Below are 15,143 nucleotides of genomic sequence, written 5' to 3' on the forward strand. Positions count from 1 at the left end.
GAAAAAGAAGGCATCTAAGCTATTTTTTTTGGTTCAGAACCATGGAAAGCACTTGTTTATTGGTAGGTGAATTTACCCACCAACCCGCAAGAACACAGTGTGTTCACCAAAAATGGGCCGTAATCTAAACTTACATTTCAAATAAAGATACCAAGAGAATGAAAACAAATTTGATAATAGGAGTAAATTAGAAAGTTGCTTAAAATTGCATGCTCTATCTGAATCACAATAAAAAAAAATTGGGTTCAGTGTCCCTTTAAGTGTGGATGCTGCCAGTGTCTCGAGATAGGCGACAGATATCCTAGACATCACCACGAGTCTCCATTTTTGCGGCTATTTCAGTCGTTGCCTGGATACGTCCCCTCTTTTTTTCTTTTCTTTTAATACCCCTGAATTTAGCTTTATTTTAAAGGAAGAAGTACAACATTCTCTGAGTTATATAGCATTCTGGAATTTATAGTTCACTATTGCATTGTCAGTATTGCGATTCTGCAGTTCTGGACTCTAATTCTAATTTGTATAGTCAGACTCTCTGCACAAATGGTAGTAGGGGGAAGAGGCGCACTGTGCTAGTGATCTTAAACTCTGCCCCATGACTTCCATGATATTGAGATTATATATATATATATATATACAGGGAGTGCAGAATTATTAGGCAAATGAGTATTTTGACCACATCATCCTCTTTATGCATGTTGTCTTACTCCAAGCTGTATAGGCTCGAAAGCCTACTACCAATTAAGCATATTAAGTGATGTGCATCTCTGTAATGAGAAGGGGTGTGGTCTAATGACATCAACACCCTATATCAGGTGTGCATAATTATTAGGCAACTTCCTTTCCTTTGGCAAAATGGGTCAAGAGAAGGACTTGACAGGCTCAGAAAAGTCAAAAATAGTGAGATATCTTGCAGAGGGATGCAGCACTCTTAAAATTGCAAAGCTTCTGAAGCGTGATCATCGAACAATCAAGCATTTCATTCAAAATAGTCAACAGGGTCGCAAGAAGCGTGTGGAAAAACCAAGGCGCAAAATAACTGCCCATGAACTGAGAAAAGTCAAGCGTGCAGCTGCCAAGATGCCACTTGCCACCAGTTTGGCCATATTTCAGAGCTGCAACATCACTGGAGTGCCCAAAAGCACAAGGTGTGCAATACTCAGAGACATGGCCAAGGTAAGAAAGGCTGAAAGACGACCACCACAAGCTGAAACGTCATGACTGGGCCAAGAAATATCTCAAGACTGAATTTTCTAAGGTTTTATGGACTGATGAAATGAGAGTGAGTCTTGATGGGCCAGATGGATGGGCCCGTGGCTGGATTGGTAAAGGGCAGAGAGCTCCAGTCCGACTCAGACGCCAGCAAGGTGCAGGTGGAGTACTGGTTTGGGCTGGTATCATCAAAGATGAGCTTGTGGGGCCTTTTCGGGTTGAGGATGGAGTCAAGCTCAACTCCCAGTCCTACTGCCAGTTTCTGGAAGACACCTTCTTCAAGCAGTGGTACAGGAAGAAGTCTGCATCCTTCAAGAAAAACATGATTTTCATGCAGGACAATGCTCCATCACACGCGTCCAAGTACTCCACAGCGTGGCTGGCAAGAAAGGGTATAAAAGAAGAAAATCTAATGACATGGCTTCCTTGTTCACCTGATCTGAACCCCATTGAGAACCCGTGGTCCATAATCAAATGTGAGATTTACAAGGAGGGAAAACAGTACACCTCTCTGAACAGTGTCTGGGAGGCTGTGGTTGCTGCTGCACGCAATGTTGATGGTGAACAGATCAAAACACTGACAGAATCCATGGATGGCAGGCTTTTGAGTGTCCTTGCAAAGAAAGGTGGCTATATTGGTCACTGATTTGTTTTTGTTTTGTTTTTGAATGTCAGAAATGTATATTTGTGAATGTTGAGATGTTATATTGGTTTCATTGGTAAAAATAAATAATTGAAATGGGTATATATTTGTTTTTTGTTAAGTTGCCTAATAATTATGCACAGTAATAGTCACCTGCACACACAGATATCCCCCTAAAATAGCTATAACTAAAAACAAACTAAAAACTACTTCCAAAACTATTCAGCTTTGATATTAATGAGTTTTTTGGGTTCATTGAGAACATGGTTGTTGTTCAATAATAAAATTAATCCTCAAAAATACAACTTGCCTAATAATTCTGCACTCCCTGTACATACATATATACAGTGGGGCAAAAAAGTATTTAGTCAGCCATCAATTGTGCAAGTTCTCCCACTTAAGAAGATGAGAGAGACCTGTAATTTTCATCATAGGTATACCTCAACTATAAGAGACAAAATGTGGAAACAAATCCTGACAATCACATTGTCTGATTTGGAAAGAATTTATTTGCAAATTATGGTGTAAAATAAGTATTTGGTCAATATCAAAAGTTCATCTTAATACTTTGTTATATATCCTTTGTTGGCAATGACAGAGGTCAAACATTTTCTGTAAGTCTTCACAAGGTTGTCACACACTGTTGCTGGAATGTTGGCCCATTCCTGCATGCAGATCTCCTCTAGAGCAGTGATGTTTTGGGGCTGTTGCTGGGCAACACAGACTTTCAACTCCCTCCAAAGGTTTTCTATGGGGTTGAGATCTGGAGACTGGCTAGGCCACTCCAGGACCTTGAAATGCTTCTTAAGAAGCCACTCCTTCGTTACCCGGGTGCTGTGTTTGGGATCATTGTCATGCTGAAAGACCCAGCCACGTTTCATCTTCAATGCCCTTGCTGATGGAAGGAGGTTTGCACTCAAAATCTCACAATACACGGCCCCATTCATTCTTTCATGTACACGGATCAGTTGTCCTGTTCCCTTTGCAGAGAAACAGCCCCAAAGCATGATGTTGCCACCCCCATGCTTCACAGTAGGTATGGTGTTCTTTGGTTGCAACTCAGCATACTCTCTCCTTCAAAAACGACGAGTTGTGTTTCTACCAAACAGTTCTACTTTGGTTTCATCTGACCATATGCCATTCTCCGAATCCGCTTCTGGATCATCCAAATGCTCTCTAGCATACTTCAGATGGGCCCGGACATGTACTGGCTTAAGCAGGGGGACACGTCTGGCACTGCAGGATATGAGTCCCTGGCGGCGTAGTGTGTTACTGATGGTAGCCTTTGTTACGTTGGTCCCAGCTCTCTGCAGGTCATTCACTAGGTCCCCCCATGTGGTTCTGGGATGTTTGCTCACCGTTCTTGTGATCATTTTGACCCCACGGGGTGAGATCTTGCGTGGAGCCCCAGATTGAGGGAGATTATCAGTGGTCTTGCATGTCTTCCATTTTCTAATTATTGCTCCAACAGTTGATTTCTTCACACCAAGCTGCTTGCCTATTGCAGATTGAGTCTTCCCAGCCTGGTGCAGGTCTACAATTTTGTTTCTGGTGTCCTTCGACAGCTCTTTGGTCTTCACCATAGTGGAGTTTGGAGTGCGACTGTTTGAGGTTGTGAACAGGTGTCTTTTATACTGATAACAAGTTCAAACAGGTGCCATTAATACAGGTAATGAGTGGAGGACAGAGGAGCCTCTTAAAGAAGAAGATACAGGTCTGTGAGAGCAAGAAATCTTGCTTGTTTGTAGGTGACCAAATACTTATTTTCCACCATAATATGCAAATAAATTCTTTCCAAATCAGACAATGTGATTGTCTTGATTTGTTTCCACATTTTGTCTCTCATAGTTGAGGTATACCTATGATGAAAATTACAGGCCTCTATCATCTTCTTAAGTAGGAGAACTTGCATAATTGGTGGCTGACTAAATACTTTTTTGCCCCACTGTGTATATATATATATATATATATATATGTATGTATGTATGTATGTATGTATGTGTATATATATATATATATATATATATATCTGTGGATGCCATTTGCTCAGTAATACAAGTGGAAGAATAGAAGTGTTATTGATTTAGCTTGAACTGTGTTGTCGCTCAATAGCACTAATATTTTTGTGCTCCACTTGTAATATAGGCCTATGTGTGGGTGTATCCCTGTTTTTTTACATATTTGTCTCTGTCTCTTTGTGTGTATGTGTCTGTCAGTGTCTTTGCCTCTGTGTCTGTGTGTGTCTGCATTTCTATGTGTGTGTGTGTGTGTGTACCTCTGTGGTGTGCCTGTCTGCCAGTGTCTCTGGCTCTGAGTTTTCCTTTGTGTCTGTGTGTGTGTCTGCCTCTGTATATCTGTATCTGCCTCTGTGTGTCTCTCTATCTCTACCTCATCTTGTTGCCATGTGAAAAACAACTTCACTTTTTAGGTAAGAGAATATGTTGATATACTTTTTAACTTTAATGGTATATGCAAATAGTGTTTTACACATAATACAAGTGCATAATAAAACTACATGTTAAAATTAAGCTTCAAAGAGCTAGAAAAATAAAATAAATGGCTTTGCATTTTACCTTGCATCGTGCCTCAAAAACCCCAGCCCAGCTCATCAGGGTTCACAAAAATATATAAAGAAAAAGCCTTCAGCTGTAATATAATCTACCCCACTTTTAGCTAAATGCTTTTGTGGAATAATACTTGTCTTCCATCTCTCAAATATAAATGAATATGTTACTGAATATTAGGTAGATTACTTATAAAAACAGCAGGGTATGCATTTCACATAAAGCTTAAAAATGTTTCAATTTAAATCATTAGCAAACCTGCTAATTATTGTGTTCTTTTATACATCTGAATTGACTAAGATTTTAATGTAGTCATAGTTTGTCCATTTGATATTTTGTTATTCATCCCTAAGCCATAGCATGCATTGACGTATTTTGTGGATTATAATTGTGGGAGTGATAAACATGCAGAAAGCATTAACTTTAGGCTCAACAATAAGTGAGTGAAAAACCATACACCGTGGAGAGCCACTGCATTATTTCTATTATGAATAATACCAAAAATGAGTGAACTTTAATGGCCTGATGGCTTTTGTATTTCATCTGATCTTTCCACTTAGTCACAATGCCACAACAGCTTAAGGATAGTAAAAAGTTGAGAGTAAAAAAGGAACATTGGTAATCCATTGATCCTGGACTTTAAGAAAAAAAAAACAACATTTAGTTTATTTTGGACTATCTGTTCTTGCAGGTACACCCCATCCAAAGGACACCCTGTAGAAAGCAAAGTTCAGATTCAGATTACCTAGTAGTTTGGTTGATTCTGCTATGACTAAGGGCTAGATTTATCAAAGCAATTCGCCTGTAATTGCGGGCAAAATAATGCATACGCACCAATCGCTATATTTATGAAAGCAATCTGCGCCTATAATTGCGCAAATCTGAAAGTAATTAATTCGCAGTTCGTCTGCATTCACCTAGGCGCACGGGCATGCTCCCGACAGCGCTAATACACATAGGTTACAGACATAATTTTAGAGGCTGACATAGAAATACGACTTGTTTTGTATTCATCATTGCTTTGTGCCAATAGTGAACTGTAGTTTCACCTACAATTACGTCTTCTCTATTTCAACTTATATACATAGGTGAATCTCAGTAGAGACGACATTTTCACACATCTGAAGATGGAGTACTTTTTGATTTTAGCTAATTTGTCCGTTGCTCAGCGCATGGAGGAGACTGATTTGGCAATAAATATGCGCTTAGAAAGGCGCACACGGGTACCGAGAGTTTTCTTGCCCTGTTGCGGTCTGCATGTTCTGACTAAATATGAAATAAAAAACGTTTCAGGCTCAACAAATCAACTATTTTAGATTTATATGGACTAATATGCCATGAACTAGAACCAAGCACAAGAAGGACAAGATCAATACCAGGAATAGTGAAATTATTGGCTGTGCTACATTTCTTGGCTACAGGATCTTTTCAATCGGTGTCCAGTCCGATTGTAGGAATGAGTCAGCATCATTTTCAAGGCATATGGGTGTTGTGTTAAAGGCAATTTTAAAACATTTTAACAAATATATATGTGTTCCAAACACTGCAGAACAGTGGCACAGAATAAAAATTGGATTTTATAATGTTGCTGGGATTCCCAATGTGCTAGGTGCTATAGACTGCACTCAAATTGCATTGGTACCACCTTCATCAGTTGAGGAACAGTACAGAAACCAAAAAAGTTTTCACTCCCTCAATGTCCAATTGGTGTGTGATGCAAAGCTTCAGATTTGGGAAGTGAGGTCTGGGTTTCCTGGTTCATGCCATGACTACCGCATACTAAAGCAATCGCAATTATATACATGGTGAAATGCCACATGGATGGCTATTAGGTAAGTGCTATGTATATCAATATACGTGTGTGTATATTCATAGTTAGATTTCTAAAAATGATATAGCTAGATATATAGGTAATATTCAAAGTTGTACGCAATCAGTGTATATGTGTTTATAGAAATATTTATTTTGATGAAATATCAATTCTTATGTTCCTTTTTTTTTAGAATAGCTAATAGCGGCTATCCTTGTCGACCATGGCTTTTAACACCAGTACCAAATCCTAACAGCAATTCTGAAATTGGTTTTAACAAAGCACATCAAAGCACAAGGAGTGCAGTTGAGAGGACATTTGGAGTTTAAAAATGTGTTTTCGTGCATTGGATGTTGAATGTCGAATGTAATAAAAATAAATAAAATACTGTAAGTATCGATAAATAGTTAGAAAGATAATCACATAAAATCGCTCATTGTGAATTAATTTTTTTAAATTCAAAATAAAAGATGTTAATAATTATAATTGTGATGTTCCTGCGAATCTGCAAGAGTTGCCTGGCCCTGAACCAGAGGAACAACAAGATAAGTCATCTGATATTGATGACGAATCTCAAGCATGTAAGTGGTAGTTTATAGAGAATAGTACCGTATGAAAAAGTACATAACAATGTTTATGAAATTAAATAGATATATAGTTCAATCGATAGTTCGATCTATAGATACATAGAGAGATCGATACTATATTTAGATTTAATTACAGCTAGATCACGAGTTTGGCGTTAGGGTAAAAAAGCAGCGTTAAGGGGTCCTAATGCTGCTTTTTACCACCCACTGGTATTATGAGTCTGGCAGGTACAGGTGTACCGCTCACTTTTCTTCCGCGACTCGAGGCTACTGCAAATCCCCTTACGTCAATTGCGTATCCTATCTTTTTAATGGGATTTGCCTAACGCTGGTATTACGAGTCTTGGAAGAAGTGAGCGGTACAGCCTCTCCTGGCAAGACTGATACCGCATTTAAAATTCAGTAGTTAAGAGTTTTATGGGCTAACGCCGGAACATAAAACTCTTAACTAAAGGGCTAAAAGTACACTAACACCCATAAACTACCTATTAACCCCTAAACCGAAGCCCCCCAAACACTAAAATAATTTTTTTAACCCCTAATCTGCCGACCGGACATCGCCGCCATCTACATTATACCTATGAACCCCTAATCTGCTGCCCCTAAAATCGCCGACACCTACATTATATTTATTAACCCCTAATCTGCCGCCCCCAATGTCGCCGACACCTACCTACATTTATTAACCCCTAATCTTCTGACCCCAGCGTCGCCGCTACTATAATAAATTTATTAACCCCTAAACCTAAGTCTAACCCTAAGTCTAACCCCCCCTAACTTAAATATAATTTAAATTAAACTAAATAAATTTAACATAATTAAATAAATTAATCCTATTTAAAACGAAATACTTACTGATAAAATAAACCCTAAGCTAGCTACAATATAACTAATAGTTACATTGTAGCTAGCTTAGGGTTTATATGTATTTTACAGGTAAGTTTGTATTTATTTAAACTAGGTACAATAGTTATTAAATAGTTATTAACTATTTAATAACTACCTAGCTAAAATAAGTACAAAATTACCTGTAAAATAAATCCTAACCTAAGTTACAATTACACCTAACACTATACTATCATTAAACTAATTACCTAAACTACCTACAATTAATTACAATTAAATTAAATAAACTAAATTACGAAAAAAACAAACACTAAATTACAGAAAGTAAAAAAGAATTACAAGAATTTTAAACTAATTACACCTAATCTAATCCAGGTAATAAAATAAAAAAGCCCCCCAAAATAAAAAAAATTCCCTACCCTATACTAAATTACAAATAGTTTGCCCCAAAGTAATCAGCTCTTTTACCTGTAAAAAAAAAATACAATCCCCCCAACATTACAACCCACCACCCACACACCCCTACTCTAAAACCCACCCAATCCCCCCTTAAAAAAACCTAACACTAACCCCCTGAAGATCACCCTACCTTGAGCCGTCTTCACCCAGCCGGGCACAAGTGGTCCTCCAGAGGGTCCGAAGTCTTCATCCGATCGGGGCAGAAGAGGTCCTCCAGACGGCAGAAGGCTTCATCCAGGTGGCATCTTCTATCTTCATCCTTCCGGAGCGGGTCCATCTTCAATCCAGCCGACACGGAGCATCCTCTTCAAACGAAGTCCTAACGAAGAATGAAGGTTCCTTTAAATGATGTCATCCAAGATGGCATCCCTTGAATTCCGATTGGCTGAAAGAATCCTATCAGCAAATCGGAATTAAGGTAGGAAAAATCCTATTGGCTGATGTAATCAGCCAATCGGATTGACCTTGCATTCTATTGGCTGCTCCAATCAGTCGATAGAATGCAAGGTCAATTCTATTGGCTGATTGGCTCAGCCAATCGGATTGAACTTCAATCCGATTGGCTGATAGCATCAACCAATAGGATTTTTCCTACCTTAATTCCGATTGGCTGATAGGATTCTATCAGCCAATCGGAATTCAAGGGATGCCATCTTGGATGACGTCATTTAAAGGAACCTTCATTCTTCGTTAGGACTTCATTTGAAGAGGATGCTCCGCATTGGCTGGATTGAAGATGGAACTGCTCCGCTCCAGAAGGATCAAGATAGAAGATGCCACCTGGATGAAGATTTCTACTGTCTGGAGGACCTCTTCTGCCCCGATCGGATGAAGACTTCGGACCCTCTGGAGGACCACTTGTGCCCGGCTGGGTGTAGACAGCTCAAAGTAGGGTGATCTTCAGGGGGTTAGTGTTAGGATTTTTTAAGGGGGGATTGGGTGGGTTTTAGAGTAGGGGTGTGTGGGTGGTGGGTTGTAATGTTGGGGGAGATGGTATTTTTTTTTTACAGGTAAAAGAGCTGATTACTTTGGGTCAATGCCCCGCTATGGCTATTTGTAATTTAGTATAGGGAATTTTTTTATTTTGGGGGGCTTTTTTATTTTATTAGGGGGATTAGATTAGGTGTAATTAGTTTAAAATTCTTGTAATTCTTTTTTTATTTTCTGTTTTGTTTTTTTCGTAATTTAGTTTATTTAATTTAATCGTAATTAATTGTAGGTAGTTTAGGTAATTAGTTTAATGAAAGTGTAGTGTTAGGTGTAATTGTAACTTAGGTTAGGATTTATTTTACAGGTAATTTTGTACTTATTTTAGCTAGGTAGTTATTAAATAGTTAATAACTATTTAATAACTATTGTACCTAGTTAAAATAAATACAAAGTTGCCTGTAAAATAAAAATAAATCCTAAGCTAGCTACAATGTAACTATTAGTTATATTGTAGCTAGCTTAGGGTTTATTTTATCGGTAAGTATTTAGTTTTAAATAGGATTAATTTATTTAATTATGTTAACTTTATTTCGTTTAATTTAAATTATATTTAAGTTAGGGGGGGTTAGGGTTAGGGTTAGACTTAGGTTTAGGGGTTAATAACTTTATTATAGTGGCGGCGACGTTGGCGGCGGCAGATTAAGGGTTAAGAAATTTAATATAGTTGTGGCGACGTTGGGGGGGCAGATTAGGTGTTAATAATTATAATGTAGGTGTCTGCGATGTTGGGTAAGTAGATTAGGGGTTCATAAGTATAATGTAGGTGGCGGCGGTGTCCGGAGCGGCAGATTAAGGGTTAATAATTATAATGTAGGTGTCAGTAATAGCGGGGTCGGCAGATTAGGGGTTAATAAGTGTAAGATTAGGGGTGTTTAGACTCAGGGTTCATGTTAGGGTGTTAGGTGCAGACATAAAATTAATTTCCCCATAGGAAACAATGGGTCTGCGTTAGGAGCTGAACGCTGCTTTTTTGCAGGTGTTAGTTGTTTTTTTCCAGCCAGCTCAGCCCTATTTTTTCCTATGGGGAAATCGTGCACAAGCACGTTTAGCCAGCTTACCGCTACCGTAAGCAACCCTGGTATCGAGGTGAGATGTGGAGCTAAATTTTGCTCAACGCTCACTTTTCTGAGGGTAACGCCGGCTTGCAGAAAACTCGTAATACCAGCGTTGTTTAAAGGGAGCGTTAAGAAAAAAAGGAGCTTTAGCAACGCACAGCCTTACCGACAAAACTCGTGATCTAGCCGTTATTTTGTTGGTTAAAATTTTTTATTTTAATAATTTTGCAATAACACATGAAGTTGGACCTGTGGATGAAATCGCTCATCCTAACGTGGCTGAGGAGGGGGAGGAGGAGACGTAGGGGCCTATCCATCAAGTTTTGAATGGAGCTTTATGGCACATGTTTCTGGCGAGCCTGCAGGCTCGCCAGAAACAGCACTTATGAAGCAGCGGTCTAAAGACCGCTGCTCCATAACCCTGTCCGCCTGTTCTGATGAGGCGGACAGGAATCGCCACAATTCAACCTGATCGAGTGCGATCGGGTTGATTGACACCCCCGTGCTGGTGGCTCATTGGCCGCGAGTTTGCAGTGGGCGGAGTTGCACCAGCAGCTCTTGTGAGCTGCTGGAGCAATGCTGAATACGGAGAGCATATTGCTCTCCACATTGAGCGAGGTCTTGCGGACCTGATCCGCACTGTCGGATCAGGTCCGCAAGACCTTTGATAATTCGGCCTCGTAGTCTCAAGAAGATTGTAAGTTTATTACTAAAATAGATAGATCATTAGACAGATATATATATATTAACATTCGCCTAGATGTAGAGTTCTGCGTTAAGGGGTCCTAACGCTGCTTTTTACCGCCCAATGGTATTTAGAGTCAGTCAAGAAAGGGTCTAACTCTCACTTTCCAGCCGCGACTTTTCCATACCGCAGATCCCCTTACGCCAATTGCGTATCCTATCTTTTCAATGGGATCTTCCTAACGCCGGTATTTAGAGTCTTGGCTGAAGTGAGCGGTAGACCCTCTACCGACAAGACTCCAGCCGCATAAAAAAGTCAGGAGTTAAGAGCTTTCTGGGCTAACGACGGTTCATAAAGCTCTTAACTACTGTGCTCTAAAGTACACTAACACCCATAAACTACCTATGTACGCCTAAACTGTGGCCCCCCACATCGCTGCCACTCTAATAAAAAATGTTAACCCCTAATCTGCCGACCGCACACCACCACCACCTACATTATCCTTCTGTGTCCCTAATCTGCTTCCATTATAATTATTAACCCCTAATATGCCGCTCCGGACACCGCCGCCACCTACATTATACTTATGAACCCCTAATCTACTGACCCAACATCGCCGACACCTACATAATATTTATTAACCCCTAATCTGCCCCCCCAACGTCGCCGCTACCTTACCTACACTTATTAACCCCTAATCTTCTGACCGGACCTCGCCGCCACTATAATAAATGTATTAACCCCTAAACCGCCGCACTCCCGCCTCAAAAACCCTATAATAAATAGTATTAACCCCTAATCTGCCCTCCCTAACATCGCCGACACCTAACTTCAAGTATTAACCCCTAATCTGCCGACCGGACCTCGCCGCTACTCTAATAAATGTATTAACCCCTAAAGCTAAGTCTAACCCTAACCCTTACACCCCCCTAAGTTAAATATAATTTTTATCTAACAAAATAAATTAAATATCATTAACTAAAGTATTCCTATTTAAAACTAAATACTTACCTGTAAAATAAACCCTTATATAGCTACAATATAACGAATAATTATATTGTAGCTATTTTAGGATTTATATTTATTTTACAGGCAACTTTGTATTTATTTTAACTAGGTACAATAGCTATTAAATAGTTATTTACTATTTAATAGCTACCTAGTTAAAATAATTACAAAATTACCTGTAAACTAAATCCTAACCTAAGTTACAATTAAACCTAACACTACACTATCAATAAATAAATTAAATCAATTAACTACAAGTACCTACAATTAAATAAACTAAACTAAATTACAAAAAAAACAAACACTAAATTACAAAAAATAAAAAAAGATTACAAGAATTTTAAGCTAATTACACCTACTCTAAGCCCCCTAATAAAATAACAAAGCCCCCCAAAATAAAAAAAATTCACTACCCTAATCTAAATTAAAATAGTTAACAGCTCTATTACCTTACCAGTCCTTAAAAGGGCTTTTTGTGGGGCATGCCCCAAAGAAATCAGCTCTTTTGCCTGTAAAAAAAACACAATACCACCCCCCAACATTACAACCCACCACTCACATACCCCTACTCTAACCCAACCCCCCTTAAATAAACCTAACACTACCCCCCTGAAGATCTCCCTACCTTGAGTGGTCTTCACTCAGCCGAGCAGCGATGGACCAAAAGAAGACATCCGGAGTGGCAGAAGTCTTCTTCATCCTATCCGGGCAGAAAAGGACATCCGGACCGGCAAATATCTTCATCCAAGCGGCATCTTCTATCTTCATCTATCCGACGAGGAGAGGCTCCATCTTCAAGACCTCCGGCGCGGAACATCCTCTTCTCCCGACAACTAGACGACGAATGAAGGTTCCTTTAAGTGACGTCATCCAAGATGGCGTCCCTCAAATTCCGATTGGCTGGTAGGATTCTATCAGCCAATTGGAATTAAGGTAGGAAAAATCTGATTGGCTGATCGGAACAGCCAATAGAATGCAAGCTCAATCTGATTGGCTGATTGGATCAGCCAATCGGATTGAACTTGAATCTGATTGGCTGATTCAATCAGCCAATCAGATTTTTTCTACCTTAATTCCAATTGGCTGATAGAATCCTATCAGCCAATCGGAATTCGAGGGACGCCATCTTGGATGGCGTCACTTAAAGGAACCTTCTTTCATCATCTAGTCATCGGGAGAAGAGGATGTTCCGCGCCGGAGGTCTTGAAGATGGAGCCGCTCCTCGTCGGATGGATGAAGATAGAAGATGCCGCTTGGATGAAGATGTTTGTCAGTCCGGATGTCCTCTTCTGCCCTGATAGGATGAAGACTTCTGCCGGTCTGGATGTATTCTTTTGGTCCATCGCTGCTCGGCTGAGTGAAGACGACTCAAGGTAGGGAGATCTTCAGGGGGGTAGTGTTAGGTTTATTTAAGGGTGGTTTGGGTTAGAGTAGGGCTATGTGGGTGGTGGGTTGTAATGTTGGGGGGTGGTATTGTGTTTTTTTTCCAGGCAAAAGAGCTGATTTCTTTGGGCCATGCCCCACAAAAAGCCATTTTAAGGGCTGGTAAGGTAATAGAGCTGTTAACTATTTTAATTTAGATTAGGGTATTTATTGATAGTGTAGTGTTAGGTTTAATTGTAACTTAGGTTAGGATTTATTTTACAGGTAATTTTGTAATTATTTTAACTAGGTAGCTATTAAATAGTAAATAACTATTTAATAGCTATTGTACCTAGTTAAAATAAATACAAAGTTGCCTGTAAAATAAATATAAATCCTAAAATAGCTACAATATAATTATTCGTTATATTGTAGCTATATTAGGGTTTATTTTACAGGTAAGTATTTAACTTAGGGGGTTGTTAGGGTTAGGGTTAGACTTAGCTTTAGGGGTTAATACATTTATTAGAGTAGCGGCGAGGTCTGGTCGGCAGATTAGGGGTTAATACTTGAAGTTAGGTGGCGGCGATGTTAGGGAGGGCAGATTAGGGGTTAATACAATTAATTATAGGGTTTTTGAGGTGGGAGTGCGGCGGTTTAGGGATTAATACATTTATTATAGTGGCGGCGAGGTCCGGTCGGCAGATTAGGGGTTAATAAGTGTAGGTAAGGTAGCGGCGACATTGGGGGGGGGGCAGATTAGGGGTTAATAAATATAATATAGGTGTCGGCGATGTTGTGGGCAACAGATTAGGGTACATAGGTATAATGTAGGTTGCGGCGGTGTCCGGAGCGGCAGATTAAGGGTTAATTGTGTAATGCAGGTGTCAGCGATAGCGGGGGCGGCAGATTAGGGGTTAATAAGTGTAAGGTTAGGGGTGTTTAGACTCGGGGTTCATGTTAGGGTGTTAGGTGCAGACTTAGGAAGTGTTTCCCCATAGGAAACAATGGGGCTGCGTTGGGAGCTTAACGCTGCTTTTTTGCAGGTGTTAGGTTTTTTTTCTGCCCAAACTGCCCCATTGTTTCCTATGGGGGAATCGTGCATGAGCACGTTTTTCAAGCTAGCCGCTACCGTATGCAACGCTGGTATTGAGAGTTAAAGTGGCGGTAAATATGCCTGTACGCTCCCTTTTTGGAGCCTAACGCAGCCCTTCAGAGAACTCTTAATACAAGCGTTATTTAAAAGGTGCGGGGGGAAAAAACACGCGTAGCTAACGCACCCCTTTGGCTGCAAAACTCTAAATCTAGGCGATTGAGTACTATAATAAAACAATAGCACAAATATTTATTCCATAGCAACTGTTGACGATTCGATTGCGGCTGAGCAGGGGTCGGAAGCCGAACATATTACCAGTTCGGAGGAAGACATGGAGGAGGAAGCACCTGCCTGTAAGTTTTATTACAATATCAGTTGATAATATGTAGATAGATAGAAAAAAATATATATATACTGATAGATAGATAGATAGATAGATAGATAGATAGATAGATGATAGATACATTGAGATACTGGTAGATTGAAAGATAGATAGATAGATAGATAGATAGATAGATAGATAGATAAATTGAGATACTGGTAGATTGAAAGAAAGATTAATTTAAATACTGATAGATAGATAGATAGATAGATAGATAGATAGATAGATAGATAGATAGATAGATAGATAAATTGAAATACAGATAGATATTTTAATACATTGAGAGGCAGACAGAACCAAAATAATTATTCAAATTTCTCATATTTATTTCAGTACCAACAAATGAAGAAGTGACACTCAACAAAAATGATTTAATACAGTTCTTAATAGAAACGGAACTTCTAAATAAAGTTAGACAAACTTTAGAATCTATGTGGTTTCACATGT

At 39.4% G+C, this 15,143-nt stretch overlaps 1 long non-coding RNA gene across 1 annotated transcript; it reads left to right on the forward strand.

The window, feature by feature from the left end:
• The first annotated feature begins 6,158 nt into the window (after nucleotides 1-6,158).
• On the forward strand, nucleotides 6,159-14,662 carry LOC128647970 (uncharacterized). The gene is made up of 3 exons (XR_008400472.1): nucleotides 6,159-6,248; nucleotides 6,420-6,615; nucleotides 14,575-14,662. It is a non-coding gene; the product is annotated as an uncharacterized LOC128647970 (long non-coding RNA).
• The last annotated feature ends 481 nt before the right edge of the window (nucleotides 14,663-15,143 follow it).

This window comes from Bombina bombina, chromosome 2 (genome assembly GCF_027579735.1).
Source record: "Bombina bombina isolate aBomBom1 chromosome 2, aBomBom1.pri, whole genome shotgun sequence".
In the NCBI taxonomy this organism is placed as follows: Eukaryota; Metazoa; Chordata; class Amphibia; order Anura; family Bombinatoridae; genus Bombina; species Bombina bombina.